This window comes from Psittacula echo (assembly GCF_963264785.1).
Source record: "Psittacula echo genome assembly, chromosome: 4".
Taxonomy (NCBI): Eukaryota; Metazoa; Chordata; class Aves; order Psittaciformes; family Psittacidae; genus Psittacula; species Psittacula echo.
The window spans coordinates 50,997,287-51,022,774 of NC_137738.1; the positions used below are offsets into that span (position 1 = coordinate 50,997,287).

General features: G+C 38.8%; 1 protein-coding gene across 2 annotated transcripts in view; it reads left to right on the plus strand.

The window, feature by feature from the left end:
* Positions 1-25,488, plus strand: part of PTPRK (protein tyrosine phosphatase receptor type K) — a gene marked incomplete at both ends in the record, with an annotated part of 410,302 nt that overhangs the window by 66,168 nt on the left and 318,646 nt on the right. The gene's annotated exons all lie outside the window — the stretch shown is intronic.

The window sequence follows — 25,488 nt, forward strand, 5'->3', positions numbered from 1 at the left end:
TTAAAAAAGAATCTTGTGAAGTTACAGACTAAGAAGATGATGCGTATGCCGAATAAACGTGAAAAAAAAGTCAGTGTTGCATTGAGTAATCAGTTATTGGTTCACCAGCTTTCCTTGTCGTTGCAAAATTAAGAGCTTGTGTATATGAAACAAGCAGATCGGCACTGAGAAGTTGAAACTGTTGTAAGAGCTACTTAGTAATTTGAAAATCTGTCGGAGAAAATATGCAGTAAATTGAACTTTCGGACTTCATATAAATGAAAAATAACATTCATGTAATGTGAAACATGGGTATAAAGTTGAAAAACATTTATGTATATGTAAAGTAAGCAGGTTTATTCAAGAAGAATTTTGTAGAAGGAGGTAAACTTTTGATGGGAATACAGAAAATGATGCCAAGATGAAGCAGTGTTTGGCAGGACTGTAGTACAAATCTGTTGTGATTCCAGGTGGGCATTTCCATTTGTGAGCCTCTTTGCATATCTCATGACTTCTGCTGCAATGAATGCTCCTCAAATTTTACACTTGTGTTATAGGCAATGCTGTTGTGTGATCACTTAACTCTGTGTTTTCCAGCTGCTTTTGGAAGTAGTTTGTGTGAGATAAGTTAGTCGTGTATACCAACAGCAATATACCAGATGTTAAAACCACAAAGCTATATATAGCACAGCTATAATGTTGAGACTTGCCATGCTAAGGTGATTATAATTTCAGTATATTATTTAACCTCTGTAGGCTAACTTTTATAGTCTTTTCCATGGATTTATCTGAATCCTTCCCATCAGATTCACTTTCATGAAGTAAGTCTGGTTTATTTAAAGATGGAAATGTCAAGGAAAGGCTTCTTTGTCCAACATGATCAGAACCATCTCGTGGAAGGAAATGTAATTATATTTGGAAAGGTTTAGTTACATAACTATGAAGACAAAGATGTAGTGGACTTTGATTAAGGCCTACTGTACTGATTGAATATTTGAAGTGTGTTTTGACATAGAGCAAAAGTTTAAATAAACTAAAGATCTTTTCTGTGATGGGTTCTTTTTTTTTTCTTTTCCTGTGTCCTTCAAGTGATGTCATGGCTATCAAAATACTTCAGCTCCCTGAAATTTGATTTTTTGCTGTAAAAGTCGTCTTTTCTTTGAAACAATCTGCTGCAAGATGTGTAGTGACGATACATTGGACAAGAGACTGTTAGCTGTGCAGATACCACTTTAATAACTGTTTCTTACGTGCTGCAGTTCTAGACATGTTATTTAAGAAATATTACAAGAAAGGCTATTTTTAAAAATCATAATGAAGTCCAAAAATTGTACACTTTAAATTTTACTGTTGTCAATAGGGCATTATTAATTTTTAAATTGAATTCTTCCATGTGGAAAGCTGTCAATCATCTGCCTTGCCTTCTCCCCCTCCCTCCCAAGAATGAGACTTATTTTGAGGCCTAGAAATTACATTTATTTATAAAATTGAAATAAGATGCTCCTGTGCAGTTTTATTTCTCTATGCTTAATCTGTTATATAGTGACATTTCTGATGGTTTTTCCGAAGGTTTCATCATTATTTTGTTGTTAGTCATTAGAATCTTTTGTCTCTTTATTTTCATGACATGTATCAGCAGGGCTGGATTTGGAAATCTCTGGCTGGTGCCAGTAGAAGCAGCAGCTTGAATATCACAATTTAATTTCTTCTCAGGGCATTTAAGATGGATTATTTTGCCTTTGGGGCTGTATACATTGAGAATTTTCTAACCAGTTTTAAAACTGGTTGGAGCAGTAGTGTAGGGCATGGTCTCTTTTCTTCAAATAGCGCTGGTTTGTCTGACCTGTTTTCTGTTGAAATAGCTTAGTAAAAGGTCCCCAGACTGCAGTATTAATACAGTGCTTATTGCTCTTCAAATGTATTAGGAATTTCTTGTTCTACTTAAAGCTGTTCATATGCAACTCTAGATTTAATATCACTTTACATTTATATCTTCTTGTTTCAGTACAGTATGTTGTTGTCAAGCTTGCCTTCTTAAAGGTCAAAATGATTTGTAGGTGTGAGCACAAATTTGAGAGTTGTAATTTGGTAAACCAATGTAGAAGATGTCTGTTTGATGCATTTATCTGGTACTAAATATAGTTTCAGTTGCCTTGAATTGCATATAAATTTAGGTCAGACCTGCAAAACTGTTCTGATGGAAGATTTGTTCATAAATCTGGTATTTAATTGGTAGCACAGTACTCTGTATTGGCAGGTCAGGGTTCACTTCTCTCCACTGTCATTGCTCATGTAAATCTGGCCAGTTTTCTGTGTTACATTGGCCTTTTGCTTTGGTGAGACAGGAAAGGATACTTATGGCAAGTCCTTATAGCAAGGAAGCATCATGATTTTTGAGGCTTTTTCTCAATTACTTCTCTACGAAAAACAAACCCAAAAAGTCACTGTGACTTGAAATGTTTTTGGCTAGGCTCTGCTATAAAATTATTGTTGTTGACTGGCCTTGTAGTTTCATCTTAAGCACTTGAAATGATGTCTTATTTTGACAGGAGCATTTAACATATTGCATCCTAACTGAATGTGGTTGGTTTTCTTTTTTTTTTTTTTTTTCCTGCTTTAATTTCTAGTATGTTACATTTTTTGAGAAGTGACAACAGCTCTCTGCTGCAGTTTTTTCTATGCAGATAACTAATACTGGGTATGCCCACAGAGAACTATGCAGCAAGATGGTGGAGCATGCTTTGTGCTGGCGGAGCTTCATGCTAGCTCTTGCCCAGGATCTATGCTGACCCAGTGCAGTACTTGGGTTAGGCTAATACAATTTCTTTCCAAACAAGACTTTTTAGTTCAGGCTGGCCACCATACTAACACAGTTACAAAGCTTTCCAGCAGCTCAGAGTGCTGGCAGGGAAAACTCACATCTGCTGTGGAGCCGGGGTAGAGCGAATCCCTGTCTGCCCAGTGTGGATGGGCTGACTGTGTTTAGTGAGCCTGACAAATCACTGCTTTTCATAACTTTGATGTTCTGTGTTTGCACCAAACAGCAGAAGCTGGAGGAGAGCCTGCAGGGAGGCATTAAGGCTGTGGGCAAGTGGCTGAAGTGACAGAGGCAGTTTCATCCCGCTGATAAGTAGCTAATGAGGAGCCCACCTGCTTTTGGAGAAGCAGGGATTAATTTTGTGTGTATTACTTAGGATGCAGTAACTGGAACACTTACTTGATGATGGGAAGATGCTTTTTCATATTCAGAAAAGGAGTCTTTTATCTTTATGCTCGTTAGAGAAAGATTTCACTGGTCTTCCTGGACTTAGCTTTGTTTCTTTGGAAAAAAAAAAAAAAAAAAAAAGGCAAATGACTGTAGATTTCAGTAATTAGTGGGATTTGCACATTGATGGAAGAGTAGACAGTTTTCAGGTAATGGTGACAAACCTTTTTCAGCCATATGCATTTTAATTAATAAAGGCCATAATTAGGCTCAGTGTTCTCTACTCCATTAGCCAAGTTTTAGCCTCAAAAACCAAAATGACTGAGCTGTTTGTACGGTCTCATTCCTTAAACACTGACTGTCACAGAGTAAAAAATGTAATAAGTCATAGCTATAGCTCTTGTATTGGACACTTTTATTCTTGTTGCTTCCAGTTTTTAGATTTAGATTTTTATTTATTTTTTTTCCCTGGCTAATTTTTAGACCCCTCTCTCTCTGCCAAGCAACACCCCCCCCCCCATTTTACTTAAAACTCTGAAGTTTTGAAACTTTACTTTTACAGTTGGAAAAGTACTAATGTGGAGTTGCTGAGAGACTTGAGTTTGCTTTTCATCACAGGTCAAAGCACAAAAATATCTTTTGTAGAGGAGAGAATAAATATCAAACACTTTTATAGTTCACAAATATCTTCAAAACATGTAGATAAGATCTCTTTTGTCATACATGAAAACTGTTTCTTGCTCATTGCTATTTGTGAGCAGTAGGTCAATGTATCTTAACTTCTAGGCCTAATCTGTACTAATCTTTTTAATCAAAACCTTAATGTTAGCTGCTAATATGCTCTAGGATGAGAAATTGCTGTTCTGGATGTCCGTGTTTGGCTTGTAGGACAGAATAAACCCTAAGTAGTTTCTATTGTATTTTTGCATTTCATTTGCTACTATTTAAAGGGTAAAGTATAGAAGGAAAATTACATTTCTTAGCATACAGACACATAAGATGAAAGGGAATTGCAAGTACTGCATTTGGAAAGTAAAGTCAAATTGGGGAGATCTGTAAGAGAGGCATGTGTGCTATTGAAGCTTTTAAATCCCTTGTCAACTCATATATTATGGAAGAGAGATTCTGGAACTTTGATAGAAAGTAATGGTTACTCCTTGGTGCGCATTTCCTTTTCAAATTTGTGCTGTTTTCTCTCTGCTTCGTAGGCAAGAAGGAAGTGCTAAGTGTAGAGTAAGTTGGATTTGAGTCCTTTAATTACAAGTCAGTTGCTTTGATTTACCAACCAGAAGAGTGTGTGGTGAAGTTGGTGATTATATTGATGCTCCTCTATGTTGTGGAAACTTCCTGTTCTCACTTTCTTTCAGGAAGGTTTTGTACTTCTGACAGGATATGCAAATATCCTAATTATATAAGAATACATAAATATTATATAGTCCCTTAAAAATATAAGCAAAACAAAAAGGTCTTGTTTTTCTGTCGGTTTCAAGCAATCTACTGTCGTTTTCTCAGCTAGCAAAATCAGAAGCTATAATAAATGACTGATGCAGAGGCAAAAATGTGGCAGTGACTGTAGTCACTGGAAATTTAATGTACTGACACTCCAGAAAAATTGATTTGTAAGTGGCCCAGCAAGGAGCTGTTGCATTAGTTGAAGGCAGCAAACCTCATGATGTGTATCAAGGGCTCAGAGGTGAACTGTGAGACAGAACTCTTAATTGTTTAGGAATTAATCCACTGTATTTTATAGCTTCCTCGGAAAGTAGATCCTGCCTACCAATCTTGAGAGATTTTGAAAACAAATGCATCTGTAAGAAGACATTTGTCTTTTAAGAACAATGCTGTATTACAGAAGACAGACAACTGTGTACAGTTAGTGCTTAATAAAACTGAAACTGTTCTAGTTTTTACTGTACTTGGTTCTCATGAAAATAAAATGGAGTAGAAAGAATTGGAACAGAATATTTCACATAAGGTAGGTGAATATTTCCGTGCCTTTTATAGTAAAGCCCAAAGAAGAGAGTAATGCCATTCCGCACCAAAAATCTGTTAGGAAAGCAGTAGCTGTTCCTAGCCCTCTATGCGACAGAGTAAGGAGAGTGAAATACTGAGCAGTGGCATTTGTCAGTACTGCAAAAAGTGTCTTATTACCAGTGTTCCAGGTGTATTCTATTTTATTGAAAGGTAATTGTAGGGGTATTTTGAATATTTGTGTTAATTCAAATATTATATATTTGATTAACAAAGGAAATACAGGATTTTTACAACTATTTGATACTCTGTGTATATTAAGAGGATTTTTAAAGTGTGTTTTCTGCTGAACAGTACTTGGAAGAATTCTTCATATGAATGAGTTGGCCTAAACTTAACTAAATCTATTTATTACTTTTGTAACTTGCGTCTTAGGCACTGAATAACTTAAGACTTGCTCCCTAAATTGGAAGTTTAAGATTTTATAATGATAATTTGTCATGAAGTAATTAGCAGTGATTCTAACTAGAAATATTTCTTATTGATTTTTTTCTGAGTATTCATTCTGTTTCATTTGTGTTGGTGGCTTATATAAAAAGAGTTCAGTATAAAGTTTTTTTTCTTGGGGAAAAAAAAAGTAGTATAACATCTAATACTTATTCACTGCTATCCCCTTCTCTTTCAGTTTTCTATACTTATTCTTAGTTTTCCTTTAATCCTATCCATTTAAAGTAAGATAGAGGAGTACCTTCCCTCCTACCCATTCATGTTTATTTTTAACAGCCGGAGTTGAAAAAGGCTGCTTCATTAGAAGCATTAACGTGTGTGTAAATAGCCCCTGTATGCATAACATCTTGACTCAAAAAAAAAACCCCACAACAACCAAAAACCAAAAAGAAAAACTGTGTTAAAAAGTTCTTGTAAATTTAGCATCAGTCTGCACTTATGTATTCCTACTGTATTTAATCCTGAGTAACAGCTAAACCTTACTTCATGTTGCTTTTGCATATTTCAGGCACAGCTGACGAGAGGACTCTGCGACAGTGTTCTGTCCTGGGGCAGCACTGTGTCACTCCAGTGTTGCTACTTGGTTTTTTACTCTTCTTGAGCTGACACTTCCTCCTTCTTGAATTCTTTGCATCAGCAGCAATGCTCAGTGCTCTCTCCCATAGGCCAAGTAGTATATTTGTCCAAAATTTGGACTACTTCCTTGCTGTCAGCTAGCTGCTTACCAAGTAGAGCACTGGTGCTTGCATTTTATAGAAATGTAAGAGCATTTAATTTTCATGATGAAATAACATTTTGAAATGTCACTGAAAAGGTCTAAACCAGAGGTATTCCTGTGGTCACCTCAGACTGTGACCGCTGCATGATAATTCGTTGATGAGTTCTAGATGTCAGTGAGGTGGAAGTTTTGGATCATAAGTCACTGGCCAGATGGAATAATTTATTGTCGCTGCTTACTGTGTGAGCTTTGAAGATGATGATGTCATTTGCAATTTCTAAATGACAGGCTTTTTAATAGCTTTTTGTCTTCCCATTAGACTTCTGGTACTCAGCTTCTCTGATATGGTATTTTAAAGTGCTTAAAAGTATAAATTTACCATTTCTAAATTACAAATTGCAGATTAAGTGAAAAAATTGGAAACTTAAGGTCTGAGGTTTTGTTTTTCAGTTGTTGGGCTTGTTTGGTTTTATAGTACTGCAAAATGAATGTTGAGACTTGAAAAGAACCAAAAAAGCAAGTTTATATGCCTTCTGCTCTTCCAGGTCTACAGCTACAAATAAGAATTTCCTCTTCAGAGGAAAGAAAGATGAAACTGAAGCAATAAGTATAGCATATGAATCCATAGCAAGGGGTTTAAAGGTGATCCCAAAATGTTGATTGAATAAACATAATTCATTAATATATCTATAATGTATAACCAATTCAAATTAGATCCTTCTGTGCTTACTTTCTGAAGCTGGAGTTGTCAATTTCTGTTTGCTAGACCTAAAAACAGCAAAGGATGAAGATATCTGCTTGTTCTCGAGGGTAAGAAAACACAAAATTTGGAACCTTCTTTAGAGTCACATCGATACTGAAAATTATTTGGCCTAAGGAAAAATGTCCTTAGCTGCTGCTTGTTTTCTGTTTCTAATTGTCTTTCAGTATTTCCAAAAAATATGATTGGTTTTGTTGGTGTAGAGTCAGTGTATACTTTTACATTTCCTCTGTACAGTGTACCAATATAAAGATGATGGGGTGAGGTGAGGGGAATTGCCTTGCCCTATCAGCTTGTTGATAAAGTTGCTTTTCATAAAACCCACTGTATCATAGTAGCGCTTTCACTTCTGTGGCAGAGGAGTTTGGAGGATTAGGTGGGATCCTAATTTTAGTGGTTGTTATTTGCTGTTCGATTCAGAATCAGTGAAGACTCTCTCTTGTTGTTTTTAGTACTATTAATTGCATAACTATAATGTGATAGTTAGTCACTTGTCTTGAATAATATTTGAGAACACTTGCCTAATGTTTTCTTTACAAAGTATGGTGATGCATTTGGGCGTGTGGGTCTTTTTCTAACTGAATGCTGAAGGTATTAAATATTTTCTGGCAGTCAATCTTTTTGTGTTCCCTGTTAACTAACAAATTAATACGTTTTATTTCTAGCACTTTTCTTCTTTGGGATTTTCTAGTTCTCCAGTTGATGGATTGAATTTAGTAGTACTGATTGGATTGAAGGAGGTAGCAAAATATTTCTGGTAATCACATTTCAAATTTTATTAGTACTGGTGATATGTACAAAAAACAAGCCACAACAGTTTTGGAAATCTGATTTCTTGCATTAGCCCATGACTGCTCTTGGGTGAAGCCTGTCATCTGCGAGCTTGCTGCTCCCCATATCTGCATGCAGTTGTGCCAGCCTCTCCACTCAGCTGAACCCAGCTGGGTCCCATGATACCTCCTTGCACGAAGGGCCTTTCTGTCTGGCACAAAGGCTATTTGGGAGCATCCTGAAGTAGTGAGGCAGAGAAAAACCTGGTTACTGAGTGATATTTTATCCTCTGCTAGTGAGTTGCCTATCACAAACAGCAATGTGACGAAGCTGGCAGTAAGAAAAAAGTTGAGGCTTGATACCAAAACAGATCTGGGTACAATAAGTCAATGAGCTTTCAATCTTTATGGCTATTTTAGCAAATGCGTATTCAAAGTGAGCAAATGGCAAAGCAATATGACTCAGCAGTGGCAGCTGGGATAGAGATGCCATCTGTAGTCTGAAATGGCATTCATAGTAGTGTGGAGTTGCATGACAGCTAACTACATGTAAGGTGGGTGGGCCCAGAGTGGTACGTGATGTTCAGACTGTGGAGTATCAGCACTCAAGAGCAGATGTCCAGAGAGCACAAGTGATTCCAGGGCAGATCCAATATTGCTGCTGTGTAGACTATCATAGTGGTTTTGGGGCTTGGAGGGGGAGGGTGTTGCATCCAATTTTATCAGATGGCCATGGTAAGTCAGAGAGACCTATTGAGAGTGATGCTGAGAGAGAGCAGATGTGGATTCTTTTGGTACAGCTTTTTTTTGGAAATGCTCTGCTACCAAGTCACAAAAGCATTACTAGAGATGGAAAATATGCCAGTTGCAGTAAGAGTCTGCTGTAACTGCCAGTTTGCAATTCCTGGTTCCCTCACAATTATAAAAGGATTGAGATTAGGTACCCAGTCAGATACTATCAGTGTAGATAACTGTACTGTATGGACTGAAGGGTGGCACTGATAAGAGCTTTAAAAATGTGGAGGGCTAGTACTCATACTGACTGTTAAATTCAGTTGAGCTGTTCCTGTAGACGCTGAACACAGTGGCTGGTTACAAGGGCATTGCGCTGTAGAAACAGATCTAGTTTTACAAAGTATTATTGATCTTTATCCTGATTTAAAGGTGATTATTTCTGTCACCAGAAGGGGATTGTTCACCTTAGCGAGAGGGCTATGGACAAGCAAGAATTTGAGCTAATGGAATCAAAATAGTGATGGTATGACTCAACTTTTCCCTGCCCTTTTGCAGTAGTCAGCCTTTTGTGAATTGCAGAAACAAAGGCTGTTTCTTGGAGCTTGCATACGTAATACTGTGCTTGCAGAATTAACTGGGTGAAACTGATTTGCACAGGAAGATGAGTGTTTTGCATATAATTGAACTATATAAAGAACAAGACCAAGGTATGATGGTGCATGGCCATCACAGTCACTCCTTAGACAGAAAAGCTCTCTTGGAATCATCGAGTAGTTAGGGTTGGAAAGGACCTTAAGATCATCAAGCTCCAACCCCCCTGCCATGGGCAGGGACACCCCACACTAAACCATGCCACCCAAGGCCTCATCCAACCTGGCCTTGAACACTGCCAAAGATGGAGCATTCACAGCCTCCCTGGACAACCCATTCCAGCGCCTCACCACCCTAACAGTAAAGAATTTCTTCCTTAGATCCAATCTAAACTTCCCCTGTTTAAGTTCGAACCCGTTACCCCTTGTCCTGTCACTACAGTCCCTGATGAATAGTCCATCCCCAGCATCCTTGTAGGCCCCCTTCAGATACTGGAAGGCTGCTATGGGGTCTCTGTGCAGCCTTCTCTTCTCCAGGCTGAACAGCCCCAACTTTCTCAGCCTATCTTCATATGGGAGGTGCTCCAGTCCCCTGATCATCCTCGTGGCCCTCCTCTGGACTTGTTCCAACAGTTCCATGTCCTTTGCATGTTGAGGACACCAGAAGTGCACACAATACTCCAAGTGAGGTCTCACGAGAGCAGAGTAGAGGGGCAGGATCACCTCCTTCGACCTGCTGGTCACACTCCTCTTGATGCAGCCCAGGATACGGTTGGCTTTCTGGGCTGTGAGCGCACACTGCCACCAGCTCATGTTCATTTTCTCATCGACCAACACCCCCAAGTCCTTCTCTGCAGGGCTGCTCTGAATCTCTTCTCTGCCCAACCTGTAGCTGTGCCTGGGATTGCTCCGACGCAGGTGTAGGACCTTGCACTTGGCATGGTTAAACTTCATAAGGTTGGCATCAGCCCACCTCACAAGCGTGTCGAGGTCCCTCTGGATGGCATTCCTTCCCTCCGGCATATCAACCGAACCACACAGCCATCATCATCTAGTTCCAACCCCCCTGCCATGAGCAGGGACACCTCACAGTAAGCCATGTCATCCAAGTCTCTGTCCAACCTGGCTTTGAACACCGCCAGTATTCACAGCTTCCCTGGGCAACCCATTCCAGTGCCTCACCACCCTTACAGTAAAGAACTTCCTCCTTATATCCAATCTAAACTTCCCCTGTTTAAGTTTGAACCTGTTACTCCTTGTCCTGTCACTACAGTCTCTAATGAAGAGTCCCTCCCCAGCATCCTTATAGGCCCCCTTCAGATACTGGAAGGCTGCTATGAGGTCTGCATGCAGCCTTCTCTTCTCCAGGCTGAACTTCCCCAACTTTGTCAGTCTATCTTCGTATGGGAGGTGCTCCATTCCCCTGATGATCCTCATGGCCCTCCTCTGGACTTGTTCCAACAGTTCCATGTCCTTTGCATGTTGAGGACACCAGAACTGTACACAAGTAACTCCAAGTTACAAGTTACAAGTGTACTCCAAGTGAGGTCTCACGAGAGCAGAGTAGAGGGGCAGGATCACCTCCTTCGACCTGCTGGTCACGCTCCTCTTGATGCAGCCCAGGATGCGGTTGGCTTTCTGGGCTGTGAGAGCATGTTGCCAGCTCTTGTTTGTTTTCTCATTGACCAACAGCTCCAAGTCCTTCTCTGCAGGGCTGCTCTGAATCTCTTCTCTGCCCAACCTGTAGCTGTGCCTGGGATTGCTCCGACGCCGGTGTAGGACCTTGCACTTGGCATGGTTAAACTTCATAAGGTTTCATACATCAGCCCACCTCACAAGTGTGTCAAGGTCCCTCTGGATGGCATCCCTTCCCTTTGGCGTATCAACCGAACCACACAGGTTGGTGTCATCGGCAAAGTTGCTGAGGGCGCACTCAATCCCACTGTCCATGTCACCGACAAAGATGTTAAGCAAGACCGGTCCCAGCACCAATACCTGAGGGACACCACTCGTTATTGGTTTCCAGCTGGACATTGAGCCATTGACCACAACTCTTTGTGTGCGGCCATCCAGCCAGTTCTTTATCCACTGAGTGGTCCACCCATCAAATTGATGTCTCTCCAATTTAGAGACAAGGATGTCATGCGGGACAGTGTCGAAGGCTTTGCACAAGTCCAGGTAGATGACGTCAACTGCTCTGCCCCTGTCCATCAGTTCCGTAGCCCCATCATAGAAGGCCACCAAATTGGTCAGGCAGGATTTTCCCTTAGTGAAGCCATGCTGGCTGTCACCAAGCACCTCCTTGTTTTTCATGTGCCTTAGCATGTCTTCCAGGAGGATCTGCCCCAAGTTTTGCCACCCAAGGACAGACCGGTCACTGTTGAGTTTTGTACCTTCCCTGAAATCTGATATGTGGACATTAAATGTGTGTAAACATTACAATGAGTTGTCTTGTATGCGAAGGTGATGACAACGTGTTTCTCTTTTCTTCAGCTAATCAAAAACATGTGCTGAAGTTGGTCTTTTTCATTTCCCTTTGATCTGTAGCTGGTAGGAGATGCATGCAGCATAAGACTGCAGAGTAAAGCTTGTTGGCCTTTCAATTTGGCTAGGGGTTTTGAGTAGGCATTTTGTGCTCAAATTCAGATAGTATCACGGCAGCTATACTTAAAATCTCTTTCTAAAGAGCAGTTGAAGCTTGTTAGCTACCTAAAACACTTGTGCCTTTGCCAGGTCAGCCATTCTGACTCTAAGTAGTTGCTGGCAACTTAGATAAGTGGGATAGAGTGTGAGTGGGTTGCTTTACTTTTTTTTTTATTTAATGTGTTTATCGTTATTATCATTAATATTTTTTTAATGACCTATGGGCAGAGAAAAGCAGAAAACTAGCCAGCCAGCTTGGCCATGCTCGACACTCAGAGCTTTCTTGTCTCCCTTTACGCACCTCTGCCTTATTCCTTATTCTAGCGGTGGACTCTTATAATCTTTTTTCTGGTGCTTGTTTGACCGCTCAGTCTTCCTGACTGTTAACCCTCTGGGTTGTTTTAACCAGCTAAACCACGGGATAACAAATCCAACCACAAAGGAATAGGGTTCTGACAGTCACTGCCATGAGTTCTGTTGAGTTGAATTGGCTAACTTTCCATAAGTGGGCATAAAGAGTGAATGGTTACAAAAATAAGTTTTGTTCTGTGAAAACAGAGAGAAAGGAAGTGAAAGTGGACGGTAGCCAGAGCAATGGGCTGTAAAGAGTCTTTTCAGCAGTACTGTGAATAGATAAGAGTGGGAGAAGACACGTTCGTCGAGGGCAGAGAGGAGATGCTGAAGTGATTGGGTTAAGGGGAGATGAAAGCTGGAAGAGAGTTATACAGAAAGTCTGTCTCAGAGAAGCTTTTTAGTTACTCTTCAAAAATCAGGCATAGGTGGAGTGAAAGACACAAGAAGAGGCTTTAATGCAGATGTGAATGATGGGTGATGGTGTCTGTAATACTTGAGAAAAGAGTTGCTGAATTGAGATCAAGGTTGGAGTGAAAGAGTAAAAGGGTTCTGACTGTGTTGCACTGCTTATGAAAGCTAAATGTTGTCAGAAGGGCAGGCAAGTTCAGTTTAGGCAGAAGGAGACCACTTTAGATCAGTCAGTCCTGAGGAGAAAATGTTTGCAAATGCATTTGTAATGAGGATGCCCAGAGATGAGGTGCAGACGAGGAGACCTGGAGTCCATCTTTGTCCCTTTGAAGTGTATGCAGATATTGACAATTACAGGGATCAAAGAAGGACAGAACCTAGCTGTGCCAGTAGGGGACATAAATTTGTATATGACCTTAAACCAGCAATTCTCAACAGTGTATACCTGTCACTTCATGTTCCTTATGAAACTGTGGTTGGCCTACTGATACGTGGTTTGAACAAAGTATTTCTCTTTTTCCACTGTCTCGTACTTTTGTGGGGTGGACTGTGATACGGCAAAAATTTGGGGGATGGTGGGGAACTTTCGGTCACACCTTGAGGCTGTTATTATAAATTATGAATATCCTGTGGCACTAAAGTGTTTCAATTTAAAATAAGTATAATTTTTTTTATTATGCTTGCTGCTTTATTTAATGCATCCAGATTATGTGTTGGTTATTAAATATTGATTTTTATATAGTATTAAACATTTTTATGCGTTTCTTGGCTTGTGGTCTTTGAAATATTTCTTCTGACTATTGCTCTGTGTTCTGTATTTGAACTTGAAGATGATAAGTGGGTAGTGTGGAGCCAGTTTGTAGCTTTCTTCAATAATACAGAAAAATAAGAAATGATCAGACAAGAATGCTTCTTTTTGTAGAATGGTTGGGTGTGGGTTTTTTTTCTTTTTTGTGTGTATATATAGTAACAATGCAAGCATCAGGACATACACTGCCCACTGAAACAATTCAAATTGATTCTTCTGGCTTTAAAAAAACATGAACTCTTCAGATCTTTCCTCCTTCCATGAGGTTTTTGTTTTCAGATGAGATATAGTATGAATTTTAACTTGACTGATATTTTATAGAAACTTACCCTGCTGCTGTCTCTCTCCTTATACTTGCAAACTGCTCCTTTGTAGGGTAGTAGTATGCCGAAAAATGAATACGTTGTCTTATACACATTTTTGTGAATACACTAGCAAAGAATGACTCAGAAGATGTAGTGAAAACACGGGCATGTAATGTTTGCACAAGTTCTAGTTGAATGTGTAAATGCCTTGTCTAGTTTGAAAAGAGAAGCTAGTGCAAGTGTAAGGTTTTTTTATTTTCTCCTTCCTTTCTTTTTCCCCTAGATATGAGGAGCACAGAACATACTTCAGTCCTCTGAAGAGTGAATTATCAAATGCAGCATCTTTCCTAGAGTCTAGTTTGATTGCAGCTTCAGTTACTAAGCTCTGAAGTCCTGCTTAAGGAAAAAACCATAGTTACTAGGGGGTATATGCATTAGGGGCTGACAATGACCAAATAAACTAGGGCATTTATATCTTTATTTTATCACATCAGGAGTATATCTGCATTGTTAACTCATTCTCAGAGCTGTGCATAGCTGTTTCCTCACATAGATCAATATAAGCTTCCCTGCGCTTGTCAATCAAGTGATTGCATGTGGTAGAGTGATGGGGAGTTACCAGCACAAGCCTTCAGATAGGCTACTTACAACAACGCGTATTCAGGACATGATTTCTTTAGACTTCTTCACTACTGATTTGCCTTCTAGTCCTCCTGTTACTCATTTTCTCTTGTTCTCTTCCATTCAATATAATATTTGCAGTGTCCCATTTTTGCCCTCTGAGATAATTTAGCCTCATAATTACAACAGTTATGTCTTTATTTTGCTGTATATCTTATACATTTCCATCTTATTCAGTACAATGTGTCAGTCCAAGACCCTGATCTTATACTCTTTTCTATTCACTGGCAAGTCTTTAGGTCTGCTTTCCCAAAATACTGTCTTAGTGGCATAACTGAGCCAAAGTTGCTCATTAGTGTTTTTCAGCTGGTACCAGTGGTCCTGTCCATCCTCTGTTCTCTCTCCTTATCCACCAAATATCTATAGCAGCCATAGCATCCTGTGGCAAGGAGTCCCATAGCTTAACACTGTGCTGTTTAATTTGATCCTGACATACAATGTCCTGTAATGTTTTCACAAGCACATACAAAAAGTGGTTGATCTCTATTCTCCTCATGCTACTAAATATGCACCTGCCTTACTTCTTGTGTCATCTCTGGCTGAAAATTTCTATCTTTTAAGTTATCTCTAATACTTTCAGCATCCTATGATCATCTTTATTGGATGTTCTCTAAGCCTTTTTAATTTCTTCTATATCCTTAGGAAATGGAAAACCAGAACCACACATAATGTCTGGATGTGGGTTATAATGTTGGAAAGAGATGTTCAGCTTTCTTGTCTAAATTTATTTCCTGATAACATCTGACTTTTGAATTATTTTATAACTACTATTTAGCATGAAGCTGATGTTTTAATGAAAATAGCAATTTATTCTTAAAATCTTAAGACTGACTGGCAAATATCTGCTCAGAGACTATTAGTGGTATGCTGTCAGTGTCTACCAGGACAGTTTTCAGCTGTAGTTTTTTTTTGTACTTGATTTCTGTGCAATGTATAACATAAAGGGATAAAAGTTCACTTGTGTGCTGAAACTGTAAGATTGTAGGAATCATGCTTCTCTAGTTTTGTTACTGCACTTTGGGCACGTTGTGCCTTCAGGACATGGGCAGGTGGTTGGCCTCAAAATACTAGAACTTCACTTCACAGCGTAATGTAGGATTGATCTAACTTTCAAGGTTATCTATTACAGCATTTCACAAAGTCACCCCAATGAGTGTGTTTCTCCATTTAAGAAGTGGAGAGATTAAATATAACTTGAATCTGTTAGAAAAATACTGTAATACAGGTAAGTATTCTCGTAGTAGTTACCTCTATTGAAACTCAAGTGCAGATTTGCAAATAAAAATACAAGTTTCAAGTCCTCAAGTTCAGTTCCCTGAGGAGACACAAAATAACATTTTCTTTGTTAAATTGTAGTAGAAATACAGTTCTGATTGTAAATATGCCTATCCTAAACCAGTGATTTCTTGCTAGAATTTTACACGCCTATTGCAATTTTTCTGAAGAGGTTTTGTTTGTTTGTTTGTTTGTTTGTTTTTGGTTTTTTTTGTGTTTTTTTGTTTAGTTTCTTTATCGCTCAAATAAAACTAAATTTGATGACATATCAGTAGGCTTTGTCCAAAATGATGTGGTGACTTGTATTGTTTATTCATCAGAGGTCTTGTTGAGGACTAAATGTGATGGGAGAGAAGACACATTATTTGCTTACATGCATGATTTGTGCAAGTAAAAACATTTAATGGTTTCAACATCAGTGTGAATGACTGAGCACTGGCATGGGTTGTCCAAGTTGGTTGTGGAATCTCCATCCTTGGAGATACTAAAAAACTGTCTGGACATGGTCTTGGACAACTGTCTGTAGGTGGCCCTGCCTGAGCAGATGAGTTGGACCAGATGTCCTGAGCAGGTCCCCTCCAAACTCAACTATTCTCTGATCTGTAGATGTGGGCCAGTACATCTGCAGTCTGTTATTTGTTGGTCTATCTCAGAAAGTCTTCTTTTAAATTGGGTAGCTTGCCTGTTTCCTATGGGTCTAGCCTTCCTTTCGTCAGGATATTGCTGGATATTAAAATGCTTATGACTATTTTCTTACTATGAAATGGGAAACTAGAGTTCTGATATGAAAGGATTAGGCTTTTAGTTCAGCAGTGCCTGTGTGTGTGAAGATGTATTTTTGCTCTCAATATTGCATGTTACCCTTCTCATTCATGTGCCTGAATTCTGTGATTCACTGATAGCTTAATTCTTCTTGTACCTTGGTGTTGTTTCTTGAAAGATCTCTTCTGAGAGGTTCTTGTCATCCTCCTATGACTCTGGATTTATACACCATGACCGAACTCTTCAATCATCTCTCCACTTTCTAGGACTTATCTCCTTCTGTGGCTTCAGAAGTGACCTTTAGTAATAGCTTGTCATTTTTGGCATCAGAGCATTTTCCATTTCCTTGCATTTAATTTGATCCTCCTTTTGCATGACCATTTAAAATTTTACACATAGTCTTATCCTCACCTTGCCCTAGGAAGTCCCCTGCTTTCATGTTTGCCGTATTCCTTTTGAGCTCTTTGTTCCCCTGTTCCTTAAGTTTCTTTTATAGTTGAGTCTATGCAATTTAAACACAGTTGCCTCATTTCCTCATTTGTGTGACTTCTGTAGTTATGCTGTGGTAAATTGGATTATTTGCTGCCCTTAAATGAGATTCCCTTTTATTTTCAGAATGGTTGCTTCTACTGTCCAGCTGGAAATTCTTGCTTTTGATGGGCCTTAGAACAAACTTTAAATAACATGTTTTTTCCCTTGTTATATGTTTAAACTGTCAAAATTGTAATAGGGTAGCTAGTGTAGTTGTTAGGCCTGGCTTTGTCTTTGAATTGGTGATGTGATTAGTAGAGATAAAAATTTAGCTATAAATTTTCTTATTCCAATTGGGGTTTTTTTGGTGGTGTTTTTTTTTGTTTTTTTTTTTTTTTTTTTTTTTTTGTTTTTTTTTTTTTTTTTTTTTTTTTTTTTTTTTTTTTTTTTTTTTTTTTGTTAGGTTACAAAATAACATAGCACTCTGAATCTGTGGAAAATTGAAATTTAATGTAGTGGTTGTAGGACTGTCTTCAGCACTCCTGCTGAGTGTAATCACAATCTTATCCATTAACTTTTAACAGCATATTGTGAGAATGTTTAGGAGAAATGCCAGAGACTGTGATATCTACATAAAATTTTCTATAAATAAGCACTAACAGTGTCTTGGAAAAAGGTGTTGTTTTCAGAAGCAGCATTGTAAGACCACATATCCATAAATAATCAAAGTGATGATTAATTTCGTTTTGGAGCTCTCAATCATGTCCTTGAAGTCAGAGAATTTGCTTGCCGATGTTTTAGTTACTATTGGTATAGTCATGAAATTATTTATTAATCTTGAGTACATGATTCCTCTTCTCATCCTTGCAGTTGTTTGTATTCAAATGGTATAACTCCTTGTCACCAGTGCAACTGGTCAGAATTCTGCTCAGTGCACTGAAGGAATAATAAAGCTTGCAGCTTATGAGCTGAAATATGAAATAGCTTTGGTGTTTTGTGGATGTTGACACCTGTATAGTAATGAAGATCTGTTAATAATTTTCTGAAACTGTTGAACCTCTTTGTGCTTTAAGAAACATCTTGTGAGCTGAAATGGAAACTGCCTTGGTAGCTTCACTTACATGAAGTATTGAAATATTTCCTGTTGCCTGTCAATATGAAGATTTGTGAAATCAGAGATGAAGAAGCCTTTTTCAAGCCTGGCATAGAAGGAAGGAACCTAATTTAATAGAGAAATCTAATAAATTGCATGGCCAGGTAGACCATATCTAATAGTGAATCTTCATGCTTTCCCTATAGGAGTGGGTTTGTCAATTTCTTGTTCAGAAAAGTTTACATTTATAGAGATATTTAGAGTATTCAGGTGTTCTAACAGCACCAACAAAAGCCTTACAATGAAAACAAAATAAGGCTAATTTAGGAATAATCAGCCATATTTTCTATTAAGCTGTTGGTGTTACAGACCACTGGTGTTTTGGATGAGGTTTGAAGTTCCATGTTCAGGTTAATACGCAAAAGCAATTATCAAAACATGCTAATAGTGGGAACAGGGCTAGAAAAATTTTAAAAGGTATTTCTAGGTAATTAAGTTTACTTGGTTTTTATTGCTCTTAACTATAATCAGTTGTGTTTTGAATTCTAGTACTACAAAATAAGATGCCACTGCGAAAAAGATAGTGTATTCTTAGTTTTATTATGACTTCTCCCCATAGTGAAGGAGAATCTGTTATTTTCCTTAAGTGCAGCTGTTTTCATGGTTATTTTAAAAAAACCTACAAAAAAACAAACAAAAAGATGCCACAAACTGTCTCTGACCTTCTGCCTTTTTAGATGCTGTAGGTTAAGTAAGGTTATTTCAGAGTTACATTTCAATCGGTAACACTGAACATAAGCATTTTAACATAAGTCATTAAAATTTATTCTCCAAATGCATTAACAGCAACTCATAGTATATTCTTTATAGGTGTCTTAAAACACCTTGATAATAGAGCATTAAAATGCTCATAACAAAAATAATGTAGTACCTTTAGAAGATGAACACATCTTGTGCTTTGAGGCATGCTGTGATAGAAACAGGTAAATTAATGTGGTAGGTGGGCAATTTGAAAAGCAGGACCTGTTCTGGATATATGACTGACAAGAGACCTGCTATAGCACCTTTATGCTCTCCAAGATTTGAATTCACCAATCCGTGTGAGGAGAAATATCAAATTTTCACAGGACTTTTACCTGACATCCCAGGTAAATGTAATTTTGTGCTGCGTTCTTACTATGGAGCTATCTACTTTGATAGATTTAGAGCGAGTCATTATGCTTTTACAGCAGGTGGTGGAGAAAAATAAAAGCATGCTGTTGAATAAAAGGAGCAGATTGTTCCAACTAGTCATTTCAGCTGAATGAGAAAAAGAGTGTTTTGTTCCTGGTATGACATCTTTATACATACGAGGTCTAAAGTAACCATTGGTAACTGAGCCTTGTGTAAGGAAAAAGTTGTGATGTAGAAAGTTTTGTTGTGTGCTGATAGTTCTTCTCTCATGCTGAATGTTTTTTTCTCCTGTATTGATGATCTGCTTGTTCTTAGCAGATGAATTTCTGGGCTTATAACCAGCTCCTTAAAATTAGGGAGTGTGAAATTTAAGATGTTACTAGTGTATTTTACATAACACTTAAGTAATCGGCTGCAAGAACAGATCTTGGAAATAAACTGTAAGGTTGTGTTCTTTCAACTGTCCTTCTATACATGCCATTCTATGGATGACAAAAATTCTTTGCAATGTTACATGTTATAAAAATAAGCAATGAAGAAAACTTCTAAAATCAGTTTGTTTCAGAAACCTAATGAGGTACTAGAGTTTCCCTTCAATCTCTCTCTACCCCTACCCCAAATCCAGAAGGTGTGGTTTTCTTTCATTGCTTTCCCTTATTAGTTTCTGAAACTTTGTGCCAGATTTTGAGATTGTGAGAGTTCTAGTGGATAGATACTGTTATTATAGGAGACTTAAAAATTAATGCCTTGTTCTTGTTGCTGCATATAAGTTGTTATGCTGTTTTTTTCTTGATACTATTTTTTCTTTATTTTTAATTCTGTAGAAAGTGTACCATATGCCAAAGAAATATATTCTTTGGATTTACAAAAGAGAATGCTAGCCATTCCTTTCTCCTACCCTGATGCTAAAAGTAATCTTTTTTAAAGATGGTATGAAGCATGGCCAGTAAATGTGCGCTGTTCTTCGTCAGCTACTTTTATCAATAGGTGTTTTATTTACTACAATTTAGTAGTTTTCTGAATGCCTTGAATTGTTTTTTTTTGTTTTTGTTTTTGGTTGGTTTTTTTTTTATACTATCACTTTTTTGGGTGTATTTGAAAGAGCACTGGAGTTGTTAAGGTCTAATTAAATATGAAAAGTGACATATAGATCTTTTAGGTGATGTGAGTAGTGTCTGTTATCTACAAGTCAGTAGATCTCTAGTATATCATCCCTATAATGCCATTCGTAATAAATGTTATGGATACCTTAAATTTCATGTAATACTGGTGTGCAACTGTTTCTATTCTAAATAGTAAGCATGACATGATTTCTGGTAAGTGTGAGAACACATTAATTGTTAAAGATAATTTGTTCAAAATCTGAGTCAAAATCTGAATATCTCTTATCAGCTGATAAGTTGAGAGGCCAGCATAAAGTTGTAGTATGCATCCAATTATCAGTGGGAGTTGTTGACACATGCTTCTCTTAGTCTTAAGCTTATTTATAATTTAACCTGGTGGGGGAAAATCTGTTCAGCTCTTCATTTCTGGGTTGGTATGAAAGGATGTAGGGTAAATCGAAATCACAGAGCACTGTCAGTTCTGAATGTTGCTGCTGAAGAAATACCATGGTAACATTTTAAAAAATGTAATTTGTCTTTAAATTCAAGCATCTTCAAATAGCTTTTCAGAGGTGTTATTGGGTTTGCATGGGAAGGTTTTGATAGTGACGGGGGAGGAGGTACAGGGGTGGCTTCTGTGAGATGCTGCTTAGAAGCTTCCCCTCTGTCTGATGGAGCCAATGCCAGATGGCTCCAAGGCAGACCTGCTGCTGGCCAAGGCTGAGCCATCAGCCATGGTGGTAGCACCTGTGCAATAACATATTTAAGAAGGTGAAAAAACCCAAAACTGCACAACTTCAACCAGAGACAGGAGTAGAGCATATGTGAGAAACAGCTCTGCAGAACCCAAGGTCAGTGCAGAAGGAGGGCAGGAGGTGCTCCAGGCAGCAGAGCAGAGATTCCCCTGCAGCCCATGGTGCAGCCCATGGTGAGGCAGCTGTGCCCCTACAGCCCACAGAAGTTCCACAGTGGAGCAGATATCACCTTTGGGCATCCCTAGTGCTAGAGCAGGGGAATGCCCAAAGGAGGCTGTGACCCCATGGGAAGCCCACACTGGAGCAGGTTTGCTGGCAGGACCTGTGGCCCTCCGTTCTTGAAGAACTGCAGCCTGTGGGAAGGACTTATGTTGGAGAAGTTAGTGGAGGACTGTTTCCTGTGAGAAGGACCCCATGCTGAAGCAGAGGAAGAGTGTGAAGAGTCTTCCCCCTGAGGGGGAGGGAGTAGCAGATACTATCTGTGATAACTGACTGAAACCCTAATTTCCTGTCCTCCTGTACTGCTTGGGAGGAGGAGGTAGAGAATTTGGGAGTGAATTTGAGCCTGGAAAGAAGGGGAGGGGTGGGGAGAAGGTGTTTGAAAATTACTTTTTATTTCTCATTATCCTACTCTGATTTGATTTGTAGTAAGTTAATTTCCCCAAGTCGAGCCTGTGTTGCCAGTGACAGTAATGGGTGGATTATCTTCTTATCTCAATCCATGGACCTTTCATATATTCTCTTTCCCTGTCCAGCTGAGGAGGGGAGTGGTAGAGCAGCTTTGGCAGGTACCTGGCGTTCAGCCAGGGTCAAACCACCACAATAGGTGATGTGTAAACCTCAACTACAAGATCTTTATCAAGTTTATTAGTCTTTGGGATTTAAGATTAATTTGAAGAATAAATTTAGTTTAAACTTAATGACCTTATTTAGTGGAGCTTTAATTTCTGAGAGTTCAGCGTTGGATGTTAATATCTTTCTTTTTATAATGAACATTTAAGATTCTTTATCTTTCATAAATGAAAATGGACATGTAGGCAATTTTTGAGGCTATCATGATTTATCACTTATCTGTTAGAAGACTATCAAGTGGAATGTGTGAGAGTTCTATGTGTGTTTAAGCTGAAGTTAATAACATAGTGAAGCTTATGGGGAAAGGAAATGGAAACACAATTCAGTGTTTCAGTAATTTGCTTATTTTCTGTTGAATGTAAACATTTCCCAAATACTTCCCCAGGAACTGAACAGACTTGTTTGACCCAAAATACAGTTAGCAGTTTGACAAAATGATCATACATGCTTAAAATGCCTTCTGTCCTCCTGCCTTACAATTCCAGCTGTTGAGAGGGTGTTTATTTCTGATGGACTACCTGATATTTCTTTTTAAATTAATTGTGGCTGCTGCCACCACCAGAGTTGTGGCAGGTCATGGCTCTGGTTGGTGCTGTCCCTCAGCAGAGTATGCTGCTTGTCTCCATCCAGCCCTTCTGGACCATGTCCTGATGACAGCATCATTTAAAAGGAGGAGGTAATGGCTGCCTTGTGTGCCAGTTTCCAAGCCCACATCAGGCTGTTGAGGTTGGACCAGTCTGATTTGTTGCTTTGCTGCTGCTGCCACCTTTTTTTCTGAAACATGATATTAGAAATTTAAGGTAAACATGGATTTAGGTACTGCAATGGCCAAGAGCATTTGAATGTCAGTGCTCTCTGCTTCCAGCCGACGGGTTGAGCAGAGCTGCACAAATTGCTGTTTGTGGCATGGTATATGTGTTAGTAGGTATGCACAAATTCCAGCAGCAGAATAGTATTGAAGATAAATTGCATCCATCAGCTGTAGCTAGGTAAAGGAACATGCTGCTGATACTACTAACAACTTAAGTCAAGTTAGGTGAAGTACCTTTTGACTGAGTTTTGGAGGAAGTTAGAAATGGCTGAGTTGGAGATTTCTAGCTTGTCATTTTTAAGATATTACCAGGCTGTTGTAAAAATGCTGGCTAACAAGATAGGAATCTGTATTTCTGTTCAGCTGCTGATCCTGATTTGAAGGTACTAAAATTTCATGAAGCCCAATCCAGTTTTTACCCTGAACATTATTACGTTATTGCGGAGAGTGGCCCAGTAGCTGACTGTGGGTGCTACCAGCTCCTGACTTACAGTGTACTTCTGTCAGATGTGATTTTATGTTTGTTTGAGTGGTTAAAGGTTAATTTAAAATGTGTTTAGTTTTGAACAAATGACTGGAAACAAAATATATCACTGCAGTTTTCAGCCACCCACCATCTCCTCTCTTTGTGTTTTCCACACTGCATGCTACACTTAGGTTTGTCTCTTAGTACCCAGAGTTACCAAAATAGTGTGCACGAGGTCAACTGTTAAAACAGAGAAGGGGAGATCCAAATTTGCTCATGTTTTAAGTCATAAGTAGTCTGCAGGGATTTAAAATGCTTAGTCTGTTGCGTGTTATGCTGGATAAATCACTACAGCATTGGTGCTTACTTGACTTGCCGTAAAATGTCATGATATGTTGCTGAGAGGAGGTTGTGTGCTTCATGAGAAGCCATTGGTTTAAGCAGCTACATGGTGAATTTTTTTAGTGGGTTGCTAATCTGTCTGATAAACTTTGCTCAAGTACACGCAATAGATGGACACTTGCTTATTCTCTAGATGCAGACATGATGTGCTGCTACACACAAGGGGATTTTGGCTGCTTGCTGTGTATTAATAGGCACGTTATTATTGCTAATCAGAACCCTAATAACTAAAATTAATAGTGGGCACAAAGATGAGCAATTAAGGACATTCATCTTCCAAATGAGTCTGGAAGATTCATTGGTAGTTTAAATTTATATACTGAGGGCACTTAAACCATTAAAAGGGTAATGGGTGCCCCGCAGGCATGTGCTTTGAAGCCATATGTCATTTTGGTGCTGGGACAGCAGACAGTGATAACTTCCCTTTAAGGGAAACTGCTATTCATTTATCAATTAAGTGTCGAGGGAAATGCTCATTTTTGCTGTGGAGTGATCATAGCAGTGTATTCTAAGTTAAATCAAACCTCAAGATTTATGTTCTAAGCCTTTCTGGCTTGATCATAATAGATGTTAATTAGAAAAGTCTCGGTGGTAACAGGGCATTGGAGTTGGGACTTCTTAAAGGCGTATGTGTTTCTTTGATGCACAAGTATTTCTCTTCTTGTGTCATGCAGTCTTTGACAGTGATACTGATGTAGCAACTGGCTTAGTACAAACTGACATGCTGGGGCTTTTTTGTTGTTGACGCTGTGCTTGTGTTGTCATAGGGCAACATTTCAGAAAGTTTTGCTAAGATCCAGCTGAATATGAGATCTTCAGGTTTTATGGCACAAGTGTTTAGCATAAATGTTGCTACAGTGTATAGTTTTCTTTCTCTCCTGGTGTTGTCCTTGCCAGCCGAAACACTGGTTTACAAGTGGTTCTGGGAGTGACAGGGAATGAGTATTTGGCAATGTTTTTTGCTGAAGTAGAATTAGCTAAAACTCAGTTTTTGTCATTTATTCAAAAGAACAAATTCTGATGTAGAACTGTGGGAATTGAGTTGTTTCTAATTGAAGATGAAACATAATCGCAGTTTGGGACACAGTCTAGATTTGCTGATGAAATTTAGTGAAAGGGACATCCACTTCCCCAAATATGAGCACTGTTTTTACAAACTCTCTTCCTGTTATATGACATTTGAATATTACATTTTGGGCAGGTAAAATGTATTTTTATCCTCAGTTTGGTGACATACATGCCTATTCCTCCTTTCCTTATTCTTTGGCCTGTCCTAGTTTTAGGCTGTGTATGTCTTGTACAGAGAGCAGAAATGAGCACAGGCTGCAGTTCTTCATTCTTCAATCCTTTTCCCACCTCCAGCGCGTTCTCCTCTGGGGTATCGTGTGGGCTGGTGAGAGGCTGGCAGGCAGAGGAGGGTGTTTGCAGTTGATGCAGTGGCAGTGACTCATCTTGTGGTGACACTCTAGAATTCATCATAATAAGGGGTTTTGTTTGTTCTTGGGACCCTCAGCACTCGTCCCATGTTTTGTATTCAGAAAGGTAATAAAGTGAACACAAATGCTCCTGTTACTCTAGAAGTGTCTTCTTAACAAGAAGAATTTTTGTTGTAACAACATCTGTTAATTGGATTGTTATGCCATAACTACTGAGAACAAGAAAGGGGTACAAGAAGTATCTCACCTGATTTCCAATAGTTGTTTATAAGCTAATTCTTGAGTTTTTATGTAACTTCTCTCAGTTAAAAAGACACTGCCTAAATAAAAATGAATGCACTGTATTTTCTCTTTCACTCTCTTCTGGTCTTGCCTTTATTTTTGATCAGGACAACTGTGTGCCATGATTTTGATAACACATGCCACAGAGTTGTATGCATGACACCTGTATTTTC